Source organism: Panthera onca, chromosome B1 (genome assembly GCF_046562875.1).
Source record: "Panthera onca isolate mPanOnc1 chromosome B1, mPanOnc1 haplotype 2, whole genome shotgun sequence".
Lineage (NCBI taxonomy): Eukaryota > Metazoa > Chordata > Mammalia > Carnivora > Felidae > Panthera > Panthera onca.
In genome coordinates this window covers 58466028-58487794 of record NC_138342.1, presented here as the reverse complement: position 1 = coordinate 58487794, position 21767 = coordinate 58466028, and the positions used below count along the sequence as shown (strand labels likewise).

Here is a 21767-nt window from a genome sequence, read left to right as displayed (position 1 = left end):
TCTTACTGATTTATCTTCAGTTATGTAATTTCCATAAGAATGTAACAGATAGATTGGAAAGTGTTTTATAAGTTCTACAAAAGAATATGTTTAGGGGACACTCAGTAGAACAGAAGTAGTGACCTATTAAATTAAAAAATAAGGTGCTAATTGTATTGCATGCTGAGGCATTTCTTAGCCATTTATAATCATGACAGAAAACATGTTCTGGATTGTTTGGTCGTTCCAGAGGACACTACCAGAGTAGGGGTGTCTACAGGGTGAAGTGATAGGATAAAACACATCTACGCTTATCCTTAAGATAGAACATTTCCAGCAGCTTTGCCTTCCTTCCATTTTAAATTTGTGGATTTTTACCAGGAAGAAAGCTTCAAGTATCTGGTTCATGCATTTAACATCTAATAACTTCTCTTTAGATAAGCAAAATGTGCTTTGATTTCAAGGCTCTGACAACCACCAGCGGTAAGAACTGGGATGACACCAAGAAGAAATATTGGATATCAGAAATTGTTCCTGTGAAAAGTGAAGGTGGGGAAAAGTCCTTTGAGGTTTTGAGCTTTTGAAATATGGGATCAAAACGGAAGATTTTCAGTAATGTGTGGCTGGGTGTTTACTGTTAGAACAGGGTATGTTGTAGGTGCGTTTGATTTGAAGTATATAGAATCATAATTACCATTTTTAGAAACCAAATGAGAGAAGATGGTACAGAAGGACAGAGGCCCAAGTAAGGGGGAGGCCCATGGGCCCCCATTTGCCCATACCTTTCTCATTATGTTTAATATATTCCCTGTTAGAAATGTCAATGGAATGGAAAGTGATTAGGGCTGGTGTACCACCCACAGGAAAACCAATGACCTCTGACATTAAGCAGTGTTGGTCTTGGTGGGCTGGAATAGCTCAGCTTGGTCGTGGTAGTAGTTGTGCTGATACTGGGAGGAGAAGGAACTTATATATCCTCTTCAGAGGGGTGCTTGTGAGGATGACTATCCAATGGGAAACGAGCATTCTCCAGACTGCGAAGGTTCCAGGGATCAGGCTGATGCTAGTCCCATCTTTCTGAACTTGAAGGAAGGTGAGCTCTGAATGCCATGGTCATGACAATCCACAAGATGGAGTTATTTTACACTGGTAAAACATTTCCAAAATGAACACTTGTGTGAACAATGCTGCTTTCAGCAAGATAAAGCCTGAAGTAAGAATGCTTGGTTTATTACATTCAAGGATATGGCTAGAAAACCGTACAAAAGCAGTAGCTTTAGTGACCCCTTAATCATTCCAGATTTTATCAGTTCACCTTGCCAACCATGTAGGTTGAAAATTTCCTCTGTAAGATTAAGTGTACTCCTTTTTTTATCCATATTTGTAGGGGATACAACTGGATCTTGGGGAAAGTCTAACAAATTTATTTTTACAAAATTTTAACTCATTTCAAAAGCTTAAGTGGAAGGAATGAAAAAAAAAAAACACCTTTCCCATTATAGTCATCTTCTATCCTTAGCACTTAGCATAATGACTGGCATATAATAGGTGCACAGTTTATTTGTAGGTGACCTTTGCTTGCATGGGAAGAGGTAGAACAGAAATAGTGCTGTATTGAACTAGGAAATACTGTGCTGATTGGTCTATATGCAGAATCTTTCCTGTAGTAGATCTGGTTTATGCTTCTACCTTTTTTTTTTTTTTTTTTTTAACCACGCTGAAATACATATTCCAGGGGGGAAAAGTCCCTTCCCCAAATTGTTTGCAATGTTCTCAAAATCTGGGTTGGCAACACACTTGATGTATGTTATTGTGGGAAAGGTGGGTTTTTTTCTTTCTTTTTTCTGAAGATGATGAAGAAATAATTGAACTGAAATGAATAGGCATGATTGGATGCTTCTCTAGTTATTTGTTTTGGAATTGTCTTTGAATCACGTATTGTAGCCTTGACTGTATTTCTATAAAACAAGGTTTTAAAGCAGTTTGTCATTGGGATGAGCACTGGGTGTTGTATGGAAACCAATTTGGCAATAAATGTCATATAAAAAAGCAGTTTAGACAAACGATTTCCCTTTTTTTCCTTTTTGTAACAAAAGGACACATAAATAATAACATACAAACTATAAGCTTATCAATAATAAAAATGTAGCCTTTTTAGTTGGAATAATAAACCAATTGTGTAGCTTTTTTGGCTCTAATAATGAGTTTAGAAACTTATGGACTCATATACAAAGTGCATGAAACTTAGACAGTTATTTATATTTTTTCTCCACTTCGAATGTGGCCAAGAAAATTGATAAAGAAATATCAAAGATTTTACAAATCAAATTTATAAACTCAGAAGAATTCTTATTGCTGGTAATGCTTATTTGGATTATTAAACTCTTTTAGCAGAATAGATCTCTTTACTAAATACAAGTTGACTTCCATAGTGGTATTCTTTGGTGTATATGTAAAAGGAGAAAATTAAAAAAAAACAAACCCTGAATATGTAGGGAAAGGTATTGTTAATGAAAGTCACTGCTTGATATACGACTGTGCCCTCATAGTGAGTGTGGAACCAAAGGTGATGATTACAGAATGACGTAACTGGTAATCTATGTATGTTGCCTGGGGAAGACTGGCAGAAATGAACATCTACATCCCTTAGTTGTAGCTATTAAAATTTTGCATTGCTCGTTGGTCTTGTGACTCTCTACTTTCATCTAGTGAGTTGCTTTTGGCTCCAAGCCACTTCTTAAGAAGGCCATTGATTCTTGTGATGGAGTGAGATTACTTGCTGCCAGTTTAGGGACCAATTTTAGTACTGGTATCCTTTTTCCTTCTCAAGGGTGAAGAAAACTCCACATTCACAAGTTTTTCCTTCCTTTATGGTCTTGTGTTTATTTTCCTGGACATTGAGTCAATATAATCTGTTAACGTACATATTTACAATGAATCCTTTTTTGTGAAAAAAAATCTAAGAGTTGACATACCTTTGATAAAGAACATACAGGCTCTAGACCAACCTCTATCTGGCATATGGTAGGCACTCTGCTTCTTCTCTTGTGACTTTGGGAAAATATCAACCTCTCAAAAAAAAAAAAAAAGTATCTTTTTTTAAAAAAAAATTCTCATCTATAAAATAAAAGTGGTGGCTATGATCTTCCCTAAAATAAGCTCTTAAATCTAGATAAGGATGAGCACAATTTTCATTAAATCTAGTCAACAATAGATAGGTTATTGAGCACTTATTATTTACAAGGCTCTATTTTCCCCTCCCGCCTTTTTAAACTAATGACATTGAAGGGGAATAAGGATGTGATAGAGCATATGAGAAGTGAAAAGCACCAGAGAGTGGGGGTGAAGCATTCTATCCAAGCTGGCACACCAGCTGTTCTAAGTAGCACATTGACCGTCAGATGCTTAGATTCTCCCTCAAATTATGAGCTTGATTCTGTTCTTAAACTCTTTCTTCCATCTGTTAATTCAGTCTGTTTCAGGGAAGAAGCATTTTTTTTTCTCTTACTTTTGATTCAACTTTTTAGTATCATATATCTGCCTATTTGAAAAGTTGGTTTTACTACTTTTGGTCCTCTTGATGCACTGTAAAAAAAAAAAAAGTAATAATAATAATACATGTCCGAAGTCTTGTGTTTATTAGTACTGGAAGAGACCCTTGGTGCAGAGACTTGATGGAGGGCTAGATTGTCAGTTGTCTTTATGAAATAGACATAGAACATGTGAATTCAAAACCTTTTATTTGCAAATGGCAGCCAGATAGGTCTCTCTCTACTCCACTAAGCAGAGAGATAAGTACAGTATATGAATATCAAAATATGGTAATTTAGGGTGTTCTCAATACCTACCATGGTGATGAAGATAATAGGTATTAAGTTTTGAAAGTAAATTAGAAGTGGGTAAAGCCTGGCTCTGCCGTCTAGAAACTTTATTACTTTGGGAAAATTTAATGGATTTCTGTGGGTCATCATTTCTTCATGTATAAAGTAGGAATAATATCTACTATAGGGTTTTTTTTTTTTTTTTCCGGTCTGGCTTAAACTAGAGAACATGTGTGAATCTTCTGCATGCACAGTGCTTTTATGAAGGCAGATACACAGTTGTTACTTCTGTTAGAAATGTAGAAAGTGCAAATTTGGTTAGAGTCAGCAAATATATCTCCGGAGAGAAAAGAAAAGCAATTAGGGGTTGAAAATCAGGGTAACTTTAAAAAGGGAAAATTGGGAAGAGAACTGGCAGAAAGATATTCCTTGAATGATTTTATTATGAACATATTTTCTCAGTGATCTTTAACAAAATCAATGACCCGTGAAACCAGAACACAGATAATTAATGCTTAAAGGTGATAACAGGCAAAAAGTTACTAACATTCGGTATTAGAATACACATAAAATTGATTTATTATCTATTTTCCATGATCTGCTCAAATTTTTAACATTTCTGTCAGATCTGAAATAACTACTTGATAATTGAACAGTAGTATAAACTTTAAAAAATTTTTAGCGTAAGCCTTTTGTGAATGAGTCATTGTCATCAACACATCTGTAGAGGTTCAAGAAATGGGATAACAGAGGTGGAAACAAAATCTGCAAGAGCAGCGCATTAGATGATGTGGAGACATTTTGGAAGATTACATTTCTTTAAACTACAGATCTTGTTCCCCTGTTTTAGTGTTTGTTGTCATGAAAATAATCACAAACCCACATGCCCAAGGCTTAATGAAAACCTGGTGGCTGTAGAAATAATCAGAAGTATAACATGCTACATTTCTCTTTTTAACCCATTTCGTCTAACTTAATGTTTCACACAGTATTTTCAGGAAGTTTTGAGCATTCCAGTCCCATGTAGATACTCAGTTTTCAAAATTTGTGTAATGTGAGAAATAGATACAAGAAGGAGAAGGGATTGAAGGGGAGTGGCTTTTATAATCCAGCATTTTTCAAGATGAAGAGAATTAGGGGGGCCTTCTACTTTTAGAACCGATCCCCAAAAGTGGTCTCTAGCCACCATTTGACTGCCTCGTTACCTGAGCCTCTTCAGGTGCCCACCTGTAATCGGGTTGTAATCAGAACGACAGCGAGAACCCTTACCACCTCTTTTTACACACTTCCTGCCATGCTGCCTGTCTTCAGTAGCAGCAGCAGCAATTCCTCGTTTTTCCTGACAAAACTTGTGCGCCTTTCAGATTTGGTATGACTATCCTGGGAGATCCACCTCGTTTCTGCTGAGGTGAGTACAGAAATTGAAGGGAACTGAATTTTCCTGGCCTCATCTCTGGTCTGGTGCAGGAATTTAGAGCAGATGCAAGGAGTCAAATGTAACTCCATCTGTGCCTTAATGAGATTCAGACACACTCATCTGTCTTCTGGCCTTTTGTTCTTCAGCACTAAGTCTGTTCTACTCAGGGAATGTTCTGGTAAGACATGGAGGGTCTGGCTCTTGAGTTTTGAAAAGGTAAAAGTAGTTGTTTGTTTAACGAGTGATAGTGAAAAAAAATGTATATGTTTTTTAAAAAAGAAGCCCGTAGCTTTCAGGACATTTCAGGACATGTGTGAAGAATTTCACACATAAGAGGAACAAGGTTACTACCCTTACATGTAACATGCGTTATAATTTAGTGTTAGGTTTCTAAAGATTTATTAGTCTTTCAGTTTTCTTTTTTACACGATACAGTAATTCCAGTGTGTTTAGGGGAAGAGAATAGGATTGGGTTAGATTGGGTGGGAAAGGGGAGAAGGAGCCAACGTTATTTTAGAATAGGAATGTGGCAAATAATAAATGCTGTCTTAACGAAAATTGGGTATTCCTTCCCACTCCGCTTTTACCCAAATCATTATATTTTCTTTCCGTGAGGATGGGTACTTGGGGCAGCGTAACCACTGTCAGCAACAGATTTGTTTTCCACCTGACACCACGGTAGACAAGTGTGTTGTATGTCTAACTTGGAGACACACGAAGAGTATGCTTCTTAGAATTCATGGTAGAGGGACTGTTGTTAGTCTTCTGGGAAGAAGACAAACAAGAGGGAGAGGCTTACCACAAACAAGAAGTGAAACTAACACATTTATTATAAGGCTAATTACTGATACTGCTCTAACCAAGACTAGTTTAAGTTTAGAATTTTAAAAATCATATTTGTTGAGGTATTACATAGATACAGTGAACTTCTCCAATTTTAGGTGAGCCGTCTGATAAATCCTGACAGTGTTACACAGTCGCGTAGCCCTCACTGCAATCATGATCTAGAAAAAAATGTCCTCATGTTCCTTAACAGTCAGTACCCTTCCTCTACCTCCACCAGCCGCTGATCTTACTTCTTTCACCTTAATTTTGCCTCTTCTAGAATTTTATCAAAAGAAATCATACAGTAGGTATTTTGTGTGTCTGGAAGTTTGGATACTTTCAGTTATAGTGCTTTTGAGATTCAGCCATGTCCTTGCTGAATCCGTAATTTGTGTATTTTTACTGCAGAATACTATTCTACTGTATAGATACATCAAAATTTGTTTATCCATTTACCAGTTGAAAGACATTTGGATTCTTTTAATTTTTTAGCTATTACAAATAAAGCTGCTATGAACATTAAGGTAGAAGTCTTTGGACAGGTTTTCATTTCATTTAAGTAAATATTTAGGAATAGAACTGCTGGATCATATGATAAGTACATATTTAACTTTACAACAAACTGCCAAACTATTTTATGAACTGGCCTCACCAATTTTCATTGTTCATAACAAGGTAAGAGAGTTCCAGTTCCTCTACATACTTGCCAACATTAGCTAATGCCAATCTTTTTAATTTTAGCTGTTCTTGTGAGTATATAGGGATGTCTCATTAAGGTTTTGATTATTTTCATTATTTTCATTGCTTTAATGACTGTAATGATGTTGAGGATTTTATCCATGTGTGTGCTTGTTATTTATATATCTTCTATGATTTGACTGCACATCTTTTGCCAATTAAAAAAAAAAAACAAATTGTCTTCTTGAGTTTAAGATTTCTTCTTACATTCTAGATATTGTATTTTCTTCTGTCTGTGGCTAGCCTTTTTCATTAACTGAGTTTTTTATTGTATTGTATTCTAGTTTTTTAATATATTTAAAACATTTTTAAATGTTTTTATTTATTTTGAGAGAGAGAGAGAGAGAGAGTGAGCATGAGTATGAGCAGAGGAGGGGCTGAGAGAGAGGGAGAGAGAGAATCCCAAGCAGACGCGGGGCTTGAACTCACAAACTGTGAGATAATAATCTGAGCTGAAATCAAGAATTGGATCCTTAACTGACTGAGCCACCCAGGCATCCCTACTTAGTTTTTTAAAGAGCGAAAGTTTTTCATTTTGCAGTCTAATTTATTGATTTTTTTCTTTTATATTCATGCTTTTTGTGTCTTATTTAAACAATCCTTGACAAACTCAACATACTTTGTTTCCTAAAAATTTTTGTAGTTTTAGTCTGTATGCTAATGTATTTAGACAGGTTACTCCCACTTTACTGTTCTTTTTCAAAATTGTTTCAGCTATCTCAGTTCCTTTGCTGTTCTGTATAAATTTAAAGTAATCCTGTCTATCTCTATAAAAAATGTTGCTTGGATTTTGATAGGAATTGTATTGAACTTATATAAAAATTTGGAGAGAGTTGCTGTCTTTACTATGTTGAATCTTTAATCTATGATCACGTATGTCTTTCCATTTATTCAGGTCTTTTTTGCTGTTTACTTATTTTCTTATTTGTTTATTTAGAGAACAATAACAAGAATGGGAGCAAGGGAGAGGGGCAGAGGGGGGAGAAAGAGAGAGAATCTTAGGCAGACTCCACACTCAGCGTGGAGCCTGACACGGGCTCCATCCCACGACCCTGGGATCATGACCTGAGCCGAAATCAAGAGTCAGACGCTCAACCCACTGAGCCACCCAGGTGCCCCAATCTTTTTTTTTATTTCTTTCATCAGTACTGTGATGTTTGCAACATATGTGTCCTATACATGTTTTCTTAGATTTACACCTACTAGTATTTTGTCTTGTTTTCTCCTAATTTGGTTGTAAATGGTATTGTGTTTGTTTGTTTTAATTCTAGTGTCTATACGTTCATTGCTTACATAAAATATATAATTGAGGTTTAGTGTATCTTTTATGATGCTACCTTGCTAACCTTACTACTTCTATGAGATTTTTTGATAAATTTCTTGGAATTTTCTACATATACAACCATCTCATCTGGGATTAGGGATAGTTTTATTTCTTCCTTTATAATTTGCATGTCTTTTATGTCCTTCTCTTGTTCTGTATTAAATAAGAATGCTGAGAACAGACATATTTGCCTTGTCTTCAGTTTTAAAGGAAAAGCCATTACCATTAAGTATAATGTTACCATTTTACCATCAAGTATATTTTACCTTAAGTATAATGTTATTTATAAGTTTTTTGAAGATACTCTTTTTTAAAAATATTTTTTAATGTTTGTTTGTTTTTTGAGAGAGAGAGAGAGAGTGCAGGGGAGGGGCAGAGAGAGAGGGAGACACAGAATCTGAAGCAGGCTCCAGGCTCTGTCCGAACTGTCAGCCCAGAGCCCAACATAGGGCTCGAAGTCACAGACAGCACGAAACCACTACCCGAGCTGAAGTCAGATGCTTAACTGACTGAGCCACCCAGGCGTCCCTGAAGACACTCTTTATCAAGTTGAGGAAGTCCCCTTCTATTCCAATTTTTCTGAGCATTTTTATCCTAAATAGGTGTTAAATTTTGTCTAATGATTTTCTGCATCAATTGATATGCAGATATTTCTTTTTTATCCTGTTAATTTGGTGGATTGTATTGATCGATTTTTTAAATATTGAACCATCTTGGGGCGCCTGGGTTGCTCAGTTGATTAAGCGTCTGACTTCAGCTCAGGTCATGATCTTACAGTTCATGAGTTCGAGCCCTGCATCGGGCTATGTGCTGACAGCTTGGAGAGCAGAGCCTGCTTCAGATTCTGTATCTCCCTCGCTCTGTACCCCTCCCCCACTCATGCTCTGTCTCTCTCTCTCTCTCTATCAAAAATAAACATAAACATAAAAAAATATTGAATCATCTTGTATATCTGTAATAAACCTTGTTAAGTCATGTTGTGGAATTCCTTACCTTGTCATAGTGTTGAATCCTGTGTGCTAATATTTTGTTAAGAATGTTCGTATCAATATTCATAAAGATACAGATGTGGAAGTTTTATTTTTTTATTTTGTTTTGTTTTGCCTGTCTTTGTCTGGATTTGGTATCAGGGTAATTAGCCTCATAAAATGAATTGGTGTTTTTTTTCCTCTTCCTCTTCTGTTTTTTGGAAGTGATTGTATGAAATTAAATGTTAATTTAACCATTTTGAGGAATTCTTCAGTAGAACTTTCTGGGCTTATAGATTCCTTTTGTGTGTGGGGGGGGCGGGGGGAGATTTTTAAAGTTATGAATTTATGAGTTATGCCTTAATAGTTATAGGAATATTTAAATGATGTGTTTTGCATTGGATGACTTGTGGTAGTTTATGTATTTTGAGAAATTAATTTATTTTGTCTAAGTTTTCAAATGTATGTTTATGCAGTTCATTGTATTCCCTTATTATCATTTTGATGCCTGTATGGTCTTGAATCAGTCAGTCTTCCCGTTTCATTCCTGATGCTAGTAATTTGTATCTTCTCTTTCATTATCAGTCTTTCTAGAGACTTGTCAATTTCATTAATGTTTTCAAATAACCAGCTCTATTTCATTTTTTCCTGTTGTTTTTCTCTTTTCATTTCATTGATTTTCTATTCTTGATTATTTCTTTCCTTCTATATGCTTTGGGTTTATTTTATTCTTCTTTTTCTAGGTTCTTTAGGTAGGAGCTTAGATTATTGATTTGAGACTGTTCCTCTTTGTTCAAGTGTTCATTTCATGCCATAGATTTCTCTCTCTGACCTGCTTTAGCTGAGTCCCAAAAATTTTGAAATGTTATGTATTCATTCAGTTCAATGTATTTTTTTTTTTTTATTTCCCTTGAGATTTTCTCTTTGACCCATGGATTATTTATAGCATTGTGTGTTTTCCAAGTGTTTGGGGGATATTCCTATTATTTATTAATTTGACTACAATGTCACACACACAGTCTGATATCAGTTATTTTAATGTTATTGAGTTTTTTTTGGACCAGGATGTGACTTATCTTAGTATATTTTATGTGGACTTTTGGAAGTGTATGTATTTAACTGTTCTTGAGTGGAGTGTTGTGTAAATTAGATCATGTTGGTTGATGGTGTTGGTGATTTCTTCCATGTCTTTGTTGATTTTATTCTAGTTCTGTCAGTTCTTGCAAAAGGTGTATTGAAGATAGCAGCTGTAATTATGGATTTGTTTATTTCTCCTTTCAGTTATATCAATTATATCAGTTTGTGTAACACATTTCACAGCTCTGTTATTTGCTGTATACATTGAAGATTAGTACATTTTCTTGATGGATTAATGATTTTATCAGTACATAATACTTCTTTCTGTGTCTGGTAATTTTCTTTGTTCTGAAGTATACTTTATCATATGTTAATATAGCCACTCTTGATTTCCTTTGGTTGATGCTTACATGATATATCTTTGCCTTTTTTTTTTTTTTTGCCTTCAACTTGCATATATTGAAGTGATTTAATAGACCAGAAGTCAGCATATAGTTTGATCATATGGGGAGAGGGAGGGATGTTTCATTCTTTTGGGGAGGAGGTGGGAGTTTTGGCTTCCCATGTGATCTCTACTGATAATACAGGGGGAAGGGCTGGTTACTGACTAGTGGAGATGAAAGTTCTAGCTCCCCACTTGGCTTTCTTTTACATATTAGGTGGAGTGTTGGGGTGACTATAGCATTGAAAGAATGGAAGTCTAGGCTCCTTAGTTGGCTTGTGTTAGTGTGGGGGTGGGTGGGGCCATGTTTGTTTTTCTGTGGTGTTGTATTATATAAGGTTTTCTATCTTCTGAGGCTTACTTTCTCCTGGTCCTTTGGCTGAAGGAGCAGTCTTTTGTTGGGGCTTTTGTTTTTTTGTCTGTGTCTGTTTTTTCTAACATGCTAGTTTTTCCATTCCAACTCTGGAATATATGAGGCAACAAGAAAGCCCTGCATCTCACTATGGGTCCTGAGGTCTCTAGCCAGTTTCTCTTCTGTCCATCTTTAGAGTCTTATTGTTTGTTGTGTATATAATGTCCAGGGTATTCAGTTATATTTTGTAGAAAGAATCCCTAGGTGGAGTAGAAGTATGTCTACCCTACCTTTCTGGATGTGGAAGCCTATAATCTGCTTTTTTAACAAGATCTCTAGGATCTATTGCTTGGAATAGCATGGAATACCATGTTGAATAGCAAGGCTCTACATAAGTTATTTATCATTATATTTGTTAATAGTGACATTTCATTCTTTTTAGAAGTTTGGAAATGGAGGACCAAGTTACCTTTGTTGTAAATTACAGATTTTGTTTTGCTGTACTGTATGCTAAATTTTAGATGAAATTTTCCCTCACTTATATTCATGATCATCAAATATTACAACTAAGTTTGAGGTACCTCAGATTGACTGATGTTTTAATGTGAAACAAATCATTAGCCAGTTTCCTAAAGCATTTATGTCATTCTACAGCTGTCAGTGTCAACTATTTATAAATAAAGAATTACTTTTACCCTTCATGTTGGCTATTATACGTGTGGCACATCCAGTAGTTATGAGGGTACTTGGTAGCACAACTTTGATTTTTCTCTTATATGTTGGGGATTCACTGGAACTGCAAAATGAAAAAAGCAATACTCCCCTTGAATGGAATCCAATTTTAATATTTTGCCAGTGCATATAGGGGAAAGGACAAGATGCCATTGTTAGAGTCTTAACTTTAAAGGAATTTATAACATGAACTGGTAAGTTAATTAGCCTATTTTGGTAGAATCAGTAAGAAAACAAACTGCTTTTCATGGAAGAAAAAACTTATGAGTTACTTTTATGTTCAAGAGCACTGTTTATGTGTCCTTAATATACTGTATAAACCTACAATGATTTGCTTTGCATGCTGTTCAAAGATATTTCACCAGGGAGCTTTCTGTTTTTGGCATGTATTCTGCCAGAACAGAGGATAACATTTTATTTTCAGAAGAAAAATGATCAGTATGTAGTTTGTTTTTTTATAAGCGTCTTTTCTCCTATGGGGCATAAAAGTTTGGTCTTGGCAAAAAACAAGAGATGTAATGGAATTGAGAATGTATGAATATCAGAATATTTATAAGAACATTATTACTCCTTCTATTTGTCATTTATATTGTCAAGCCTCATCTCATTTTTTTCCTGGACCTAGGTTTCCAGATGTGATGAAATAATATCACTTTCAGAAACTCAGGTCTCATTTCTGGATCTTCCTTGTATTTATTTTAGGAATTTTAAGTATCTGCTTTATGTTGCCTAGTTTCTGGCATTCTAGCTTCAAACTGAGGGAAAAGTGATCTGTACTGCTAGCCTTGGGTGGGTGAGTGGGGAATCTTGGTTTCTCTAAGCACTGGTTCTCATACATTTTGACCTTGAAACTCTTATACTCTGAGTAAGTATTGAAAACCTCAGAGATTTTGTTTATGTACATTACGCCTATCTACATTTACCATATTAGAAACTAAAGCTGAAACACTGTTAAAAGACTGATTAATTCATTTACAGTAACAAAAATAAAGCTATTATATGATAACAGAAATTTTTTTTTTTTTTTTTTTTTTTTTTACAAAAAGTAGCCTTATTTAAAAAAAACAAAAGAATTGGAGAGAAGAATGACATTGGTTTTCACTTGTGCAAACCTCTTTAAGGTCTGTCTTAGTAAGACTGCTAGGTTTTTATATATGCTTTTTTTTTTTTTTTTTTTTTTAGACAGAGTGTGAGTTGGGGAGAGGGGTAGAGGGGGGACAGAGAGAGAATCCCAAGCAGGCTTCGTGCTGTCAGAGCAGAGCTCTACACGTGGCTCGATCCCATGACCCTGGGATCATGATCTGAGCCTAAATCAAGAGTCAGTCACTCAACTGACTGAGCCACCCAGGCACCCCTGCCTTTGCATTTTCATACGTTGTCTTGGCTGACTTAAATGAAGAAAATTTGATCTTACAAACATATACAATTAGAAAAGAAGGACATATTTTAATAGCCTTTTCAGATAATTGAGGATATTCTTTTATCCTAACCAAAACTCAACAAATGGTAGCATTTTACAGGTTAGTTGCAGTGTGGAATCTGAAACCATATCAAATATTTTTGTCCTCTCTTATATTACAATCCTTGTCTCACTTTCAGTGGGTCATTTAGCTATGTTTGATTTTGTAGTTTCATCTGAAACATGTTGGTTCACTTAGTCATGAGATATTAGTATTTGTTAATATATTCACAAACCAATTCAGAGAAAGCCTTTTAGTGTTGGGAGGCTGTCAAACTCATAGTGGAAGATAAAAAAGTACTCTAACATTCTCATTTTCACTTAAAAGCTTCAATTTTATCATTGGCAATGACTCCTGTCGGTTTTCCTTGAAGAGGCAGGCTCACTTTTATTCATTTTCAAGATGTTTTGCCAAATACCCAAGTTTGAATAACCATAATTTATGTGAGTCGTTATTTTAAGTAAAAATTGTGTTCCATGAAAAAAGTGGCTGGCTCAGTGATCTCCCTTGAGATATTTCTTATATTCTGGTATGCAGTTGAAGTGTGATATGGCTGTGCGCTTCCCATTCATGTCACAGAATATTAAACATGTTGTACTTAAGGCTAAATATTTAATACAATGAACTGTTATTGTTTTATTGGGACACTGTTAACGTTCAAGTGGCTTTTAAAAAATTATTATTATTATTGTAAGCGTGTGGTGGTAAAGAATACAATGACTGCTAGTACAGTTAGATGCCATCAACTAGATTCATGCCATGGTGCCAGAAGTTTCACTCACCGTTGCTTTTGTACCATCAGTGCAAATATCAACACGTGAAAAAAGGCAAAAATATCTGCATATTGCGATGAGAATAGCTTTGACCTTGCAGAATTCCTTTGAGAGAATGGGCCTCAGGATCTTCGGGGATTCATGGACCAAACTTTGAGAACCACTGCTTTAAGTCATGGATATACAAGAGAATGGATATATTGTTATATTATTATTATTATTATTATTATTATTATTATTATTATTATTATTCACTTTGAAATGTAAAGGAATTTCTAAAGAATAGTCCTGGTAGTTCTGATTGTACCCATGAGAAAAGGTGGCAATTAGATTATTTAAGAGATGGAGAAACCAAGTCAGCGTAGCTAAGCGATTTTACCTGTGACCAGGCAAGGTAAGTCAGAGGATATGCTGAAAAGGCTCGAATCTGAATGATCAGAATGAAACCAGCAAGAGAACCAGTACTTGCCTAGACTAAAATGATACTGGGTGTGAGCTTCTCCCAACATGCTCTTTGCATCTTGTATGCAAATTTAACTCTTCTCCAAGAAAGAGTATCTCAAAGAGTATGGCATATAGGGAGGATACTTGGAAGGGGCAACCTGAGAAACCTGTGTATGGCAGCCATTGAGATGTGAGGGGTGAAGCAGCAAGAAGAAGGAAAGGAAGCTGATTTTATTAATGGTCGGCTGTGTGCCAGTTACTGCACAGGACACTTCACATACGTTGTTTCTTCATTCTCATGACGAACTTATGAGGTCACTATTATCAGCCTCATTTTGGAAGCCTCATGTGAAAAAACTAGTGTGAGACTACATTGCCCCTGTGGGTTGGAATTGGAATTCAAACCATCTCTTTTGACGATAGTATGGCAATCTTCATGTAAATATTCATGGACTACGCTGTTGACTGGTCAGTTGTTAGTATATCTGTCTTATAAGCATATTTCTAAATATGCATGCATACACTTCAAGCTTGATTTTTACCTGAGTAAAACAAACACAATTCTGTGTTCATTCATCCACTAGGGGGGGCAAGAGTGCTAACTTGTTAAGTAGATAATGATCGATGAGTAGGGTTTGAATTATAGGACTGTGATATGATTTATAATTGTATGTATGTACTGTAGGAAATTATATATGGAAAATTCTGAACAATTATCTAATGATGATTCTTAGTCAGAAAGACACTGTGCTATCTTCTTACTGAAACCCAGGAGACTGCTTTCACCCCCTAAATATGGAAAATAAATGAGGTGTAGTTTAACAGAAAAGGATGACTGGCAGTTGAAGGGAGGGATCATGTAAAATGGATTGGCAAAATCAGCAGTAAACCAAGTCAGAAAGATTTAAAATTAAGTTTCAAGTTTGTTTACTTTTTTGTTCTTAATACGTGTAAAATTTAACATTATTTATTTAACTTTGTGATGATCTGTTTAAAGCAGGGGTGTCTGAAAGAAGCAATATGATTTTCCTAAGACATTATTGAAACCTTAAAGGAAAGTATTATGTAACTTTTTTTGTATTTGGATAATGCTTTTATTAATCAGTATTTTTATTCCAGATCTATCATTAAAATATGGCTAGGTATGGAGGATCCTTAAAATAAGTGGTACGCCTAGTTTCTCATTTATATAATTGCCATATGGGTAACATAATAAAATTATGAAGTACTTTAAAAAAAATTTGAACTGTGAAATAATTACATAACATTTGTCATTATTTTTTTTCTAAGTATTTTTATTTGAAAAGGAATTTTGGCTATTGTCCTGATTTATTGTTCTTCAAGCGTCCTGTAATGATTACTGTGAAAAAAATTAGAAATTCCATGAGCATCATAACCATGATAATTGTGAAACTTTGCCAACCAGATTCTTACTTTGCGTATTATGTGCATTTTGTTTTTGTTGTTATAGTTTGTAAATGTGGGGGTCCTTTATCATTTGACTACTTATAGATGCAATGAAGACTTTCTTGAGCTGTACAGAGATTTTTTTTTTTTCATTTTCTGAAATCTCTGAGGGTTTACTAAAAATAATATATCTTACATGATTCTAATCTTGAGAAGGTATGACTGTTGGAGACAAATGGGCCAAGGTTCATAGTCTGATTCACTCTGCCAATACAGGCCATGTGATTTTGGGGTATATCTTAATCTCCTTGAACATTAGTATGTGACTGGACTTCAGGGTTACTGTGGCATGGTAGGCACTGAGGATACAAAGTTGAATCCTAAGCTGTTCTGTCTTCAAGGATGGTAGTCTAGTCAGGGTATTCTACAACCAAGCAAACCATTCCAATGAGATGTGGTGAGGGCAGTAATAAAGTGATACTCACTTCCTACTATGGCATCATCTAAAGGGTTCCAACTGCATCTGGGACATAGTCCATGGAGATGCTTCAGAGGAGGTAAGCCTTGAATTTAAAGTGCTAATAGGTATAGAATTTGGAGAGCTAGGAGGAAAGAACATATTTTAAGCAGAAGAAATAGCATGGGACATATCATGATAGAAGAGGACAGTATGACTCTTTTTTAATATGTTTTGATTTTTTGAAATAATTTTACAGCACCCAATGCCCTCCTTAGCCCATCACCCGTTTAACAACCTCCACCCCCACCCACCTCCTTCCAGTAACCCTCAGTTTGTTTTCTGTAGTGAAGAGTCTGTTTCCTGGTTTGCCTCTCTCTCTTTTTCCATATGTTCATGTTTTGTTTTTTAAATTATGCATATGAATGAAATCATATTGTATTTATCTTTCTCTCACTGACTTTTTTCACTTAGCATAATATGCTCTAGCTCCATCCAAGTCATTGCAAATGAAAAGATTTCATTCATTTTTATAGTTGAGTAATATTCCATTGTATATATATACCACATCTTTATCCATTCATCAGTTGATGGACATTTGGGCTCTTTCCATAATTTGGCTATTATTGATAATGCTGCTATAAACGTTGAGGTGCATGTATCCCTTTGAATCAGTATTTTTGTATCCTTTGGGTAAATACCTAATAGCACAATTGCTGGATTATAGGGTAGTTCTATTTTTAACTTTCTGAGGAACCTCTATACTGTTCTCCAGAGTGGCTGCACCAGTTTGGGTTCCTCTTTCTCTACATCCTCACCAACACCTGTTGTTTGTTTCCTGTGTTGTTAATTTTAGCCATTCTGACAGGTGTGAGGTGATATCTCATTGTAGCTTTGATTTGCATTTCCTTGATGATGAGTGATGTTGAACATCTTTTCATGTGTTCTTTAGCCTTCTGGATGTCTTCTTTGGAAAAATGTCTATTCATGTCTTCTGCCCATTTTTTAAAATTATGTTTTTTAATTTAAATTCAAGTTAGTTAACTTGTAGTGTAATAATGATTTCAAGAATAGAATTTAGTGATTTATGGCTTACATATAACACCCAGTGCCCATTCCAGCAAATGTCCTCCTTGATGCCCCTTACCCATTTAGCCCATCCCCCCCACCCAACACCCTGCCAGCAACCCTCAGTTTGTTCTCTCTATTTAAGAGTCTTTATGGTTTGTCTCCTTCTATGTTTTCATATGATTTTTGCTTCCCTTCCCTTATGTTCATCTGTTTTGTATCTTAAATTCCACATGAGTGAAATTATAATGTATTTGTCTTTTTCTGACTTAGTTATTTCGCTTAGCATAATACACTCCAGTTTATGCACGTTGTTACAAATTTCTGCCCATTTTAACTGGATTATTTGGTTTTTGGGTTTTGCGTTTGATAAGTTCTTTATAGATTTTGGATACTAACCCTTTATCAGATATCATTTGCAAATATCTTCTCCCATTCGGAAGGTTGCCTTTATTTTTGTTGATTGTTTCCTTTACTATGCAGAAGGTTTTTACCTTGTTGAAGTCCTGATAGTTTATTTTTGCTTTTCTTTACCTTGCCTCAGGAGACATATTTAGTAAGAAGTTGCTATGGCTGATGTCAAAGAGGTTACTGCCTATGTTCTTCTCTAGGATTTTAATGGTTTCCTTGATTACATTTAGGTCTTGCATCCATTTTGAATTTATTTTTGTGTATGGTGTAAGAAAGTGCTCTAGTTTCATTCTTTTGCATGTTGCTGTCCGGTTTTCTCAACACCATTCATTGAAGAGACTGCCTTTTTTCCACTGGATATTCTTTCTTGCTTTGTTGAAGACTAGTTGACCAAATAGTCGTGGGTTTATTTCTGGGTTTTCTATTCTGTTCCATAGATCTGTGTGTCTGCTTCTGTGCCAGTACCATATTGTTTTGATCACTACAGCTTTGCAATATAACTTGAAGTCCAGAATTGTGATGCCTGAAGCTTTGCTTTTCTTTTTCAAGATTGCTTTGGCATTCAAGTTCTTTTGTGCTTCCATAAAAATTTTAGGGTTGTCTGACTCTTTTAAATTATAAGAATATAGAGTGAAGGTGGGATAATACAGGGGAGTAAGTTGGAGATCTACAGTGGGACTGACACGAATGTATCTTGAGAACATATTATTATATTTAAATCTTATTTAAATGTTTTAATGTTTATTTATTTTTGAGAGAGAGACAGACAGAGAGCAAGCAGGGGAGGAGAAGAGAGAGAAGGAGACACAGAATCTGAAGGAGGATGCAGGCTCTGAGCTGTCAGCACAGAGCCTGACCTGGGGCTTGAACCCACAAACTGAGATCATGACTTGAGCCAAAGTCAGATGCTTAACCGACTGAGTCATCCAGGCACCCCAAATCTTATTTAAATGATAGGAAGGTATTCATAACTTTTCTATAAGAAGTGACAGGATTTTGTATTTTAGGATAATCCTCGGCATTGCACTGGGGAGAAGTTGGAAAGTACTGCAGTAGATTCAGTGAGAAGTGGTGTAATCTGAGCTAAGACTATGTAAGAAGAGGCCCAAGGAACCTAGGATGACTCAGACTTCAGGTTTTGGTGACTGTATAGAAAGTAGAGGAGAGGAGCATGCTCTTTTGAGGGGATTTTGAGCTGGAGATAGAGATTAAAACAAAATAAAATGTAACTGTGAAGGAGTGTTTGAGGGTTTCAGTGTGCCAGAGATACAATAAGGTTTTTAACATATTTATTTGTCTCAGTGTGCCTTTGAGTTATTACCATCTATAATTGGCAAATAAGATAGCAGATTCAGGGAGGTCATATATCTGACCTAAGATTTAGCTGGAAGTGGTGGAACTTGGAATTGAATCTAGGTCTATCTGACCCTAAAGTAGCACCTTTTCTCACTCTATTACTTTGGGAATCATCATACAGATCTAGCTAAAGCAATGGGTATAAATGGAGATGGTCAGGAGGAGTATATAGACAGAGAAGAGACAATGGCAAAGGATAGAACTTGGACAAATAACATTAGATTAATGGAACCCACTCAAATGAAACATCTTCTGTGTCTATATAGAATATGCATTCAGAGAAGTGGGAGGCTAACTAGAAGAAGCACCACAACCAAGACAAAAATATTAGACTCATCCTTCAAGGCTCTCATTCTTTCTCACCTCCACATCCTGTCCATCAGCAAATTCCATTGGCTTTGCCTTCAGAGCATATGCAGAATCTCCACTTCCTCCTGTCCAAGCCACTCAAATTTCCTCTGCTCTAACAGGACTTCCTGTATCTATCCTTATGTCCCCCCCAACAGTCAGACCAGTCCTCTCAGAATGTAGATCAGATTGTCACTCCGCTGCCTTACAACTATCCAGTGATCTTCCCTGTCATTCAGAATATAATCCAAACTACCATGGCCCGAGGGCAGCGATGACTGTCACAGGCCACTCCTCTAACCTCTCCGTCTTTGTCCTCCCCAGGGTCATATCACCAGCCACCTTTGCACTGACTACCTGCCTGGAAGGCTTTTCCCCCACATCTCTGTCACTCTGTCACAGTGATCCAACCAACCTATCTGAAAAACCTGTCTTCCATTATCTGATCCCACCTCTTCATTCTCTTTTTCTCTTTAGAATTTTTATCAGTGGACATATTAAACTTATTTGTTGCCTTTGTGTTCATTGCCCCTAGACTCTCCATCTTATGCCCACGCCTTATGAAAGTAGAGATTTTGCCTTTTTTTTGTTGTTGTTGTTGTTGACTCCTCTATCTCCAGGATCTAGAATATAGTAAATAAGCAACAAATATTTGGATAAATGAATGCAGCCAGACTGGCTTTTAAAAACAAGTAAATCAGATCATGTTAATCTCCCCCCTCCCCTGTTGAACCCTCCCACCCTCCATCATCTCCCATAACCATCGGAATAAAATCCAAACTCCTTTCCGTGGTCTACAAGGCCTTCCATGATCTGGACCTTGGCTGAGACTGACCCTAGTCTTGCCACTCCGCCCTGGGTAACTGCATTCCAGCCACATTGGCCTTCCTGTTCTTCCTGGAACTCATTAAGCTCATTTCTTCCTCTTGCTGCTCCCTCTGCCAGCCACTCCTTCTACATGGTTGGCTCCTGTTGCTCCTTCAGATCTTTGCTCAAGTACTACTTCTGCAGAAAAGCTTCCCTAGACGACCCTCCCTTAAGAGTGTTCCCAGTACTTGTCCCTTCACCCCAAATCTTCCCAGGGCTCAGGCTCATTTTTATCATTGAAATTGTCACCCCCTCTGAGCAATATTGTTCACTTAATAACTTAGTAATATTCTCTCTGTCCACCTGGCTTGTAAACTTCAGGGGGTGGGGGCGTTTTCATCATATTCTCAGGACCTAGAGGGGAGCACTTGGTACATCTTAGAAGCCCAGTACTTAGAGGATGGATGAATGAAATACTCCTGCCACTCCTGTGAGGGCAGTTCATTGTTACTGTGACTACTTGAATCCTCTTTGGGTGACACACAGTTTACATAAATGCCTAAAACTTCTAGGATGAAGGTTATGCAGTTTGAACATTAAGCAATGAGACTACCTTTCCAAACTGGCTCATGGAATTCTGGTACAATACTTTATAGAGATTCTTTTTGCACATTCTTGGGAACCCAAACCTCTCCAGCTTTCAGGATGCTGTAAGTTTTATTTTTAGTTGTTGCCAGAATTATTTGACTGAATTCGATTGCTAGATCCATAAGGAGAGTGAGTCCATATTCCCTTTCGTATCCCCCAGCACCTTACCCAGAGTTCAGCACAGAGTAGGTGTTCAGTAAATGTTTGTCAATGGTAAGTTTTGAAAGTTACATTTCAAGGTTTAGAATTTTCTGTAAAATATTTTCAGTTTTTGTAGGTTTTAAAACTGAGCCCCTTCCCCCCAGCCCCGACCATTCCCAAGAGGCTTAACCTTTCAGAAAATGTCTGGTCGCAGAGAGACTAAGTAGAGGAATGAGGAAGGGGGATGGCCCATACTAAATTTAAATCTGTCCTCCAGGCCAGAGAAACAGAGGGGACCTATAATCATTTATTCACCTACGGTTACTCCCTATTTGGATGAGGTTGGGTGGAGGCAGGGAAAGGCCCTGTGGTCCAGCATCCTTCTTCACTCTTATTTTCTTTTTTGATAAAACAGCCAGTGTTCAGTGTGGCTCCAAAAGTTTTGGTTTGGAGATTAAAAAAGCGAGCAACAGGTAGCAGTGACGCAGGTTTTGTACAGTCACTGAGCTGCACACACCTTAAGCCAACACCACCCATGAAAGGTGGCAGTGTTTGAACTGAATCTGTGCTTTTTCGATGGAGCAGCACCCTTTCAATAAAAGCACGTTTATACCGACTCCTTAAGAAGTTTAGACTGGAGGGCTGTCTCCAGAAACTGGCCCCCCTTCTGCCAAGCCCCATTTGTTTGTCTTGGCAGCTGGGCTGTGTCTGCTTGGCTGGTGCTAATGTTGGGATGTTAAATTGATGAAACACAGAGCTCTTGATCCTTTTC

The 21767-nt window shown here is 36.6% G+C and overlaps 1 protein-coding gene across 3 annotated transcripts in view; it reads left to right on the top strand.

Annotated features, from left to right (window-relative positions):
• The window catches only part of ADAMTS3 (ADAM metallopeptidase with thrombospondin type 1 motif 3), a 260356-nt gene that overhangs the window by 51565 nt on the left and 187024 nt on the right, over positions 1–21767 (top strand). The window contains exon 1 of one of the 3 annotated variants that reach the window (XM_060654898.3): positions 427–528. The exons of the other annotated variants lie outside the window; for them this stretch is intronic. The gene's annotated coding sequence lies outside the window, so the exon portion shown is untranslated. Of the gene's footprint in view, positions 1–426; positions 529–21767 lie in introns of those variants that run through there. 3 annotated transcript variants of the gene reach the window in all.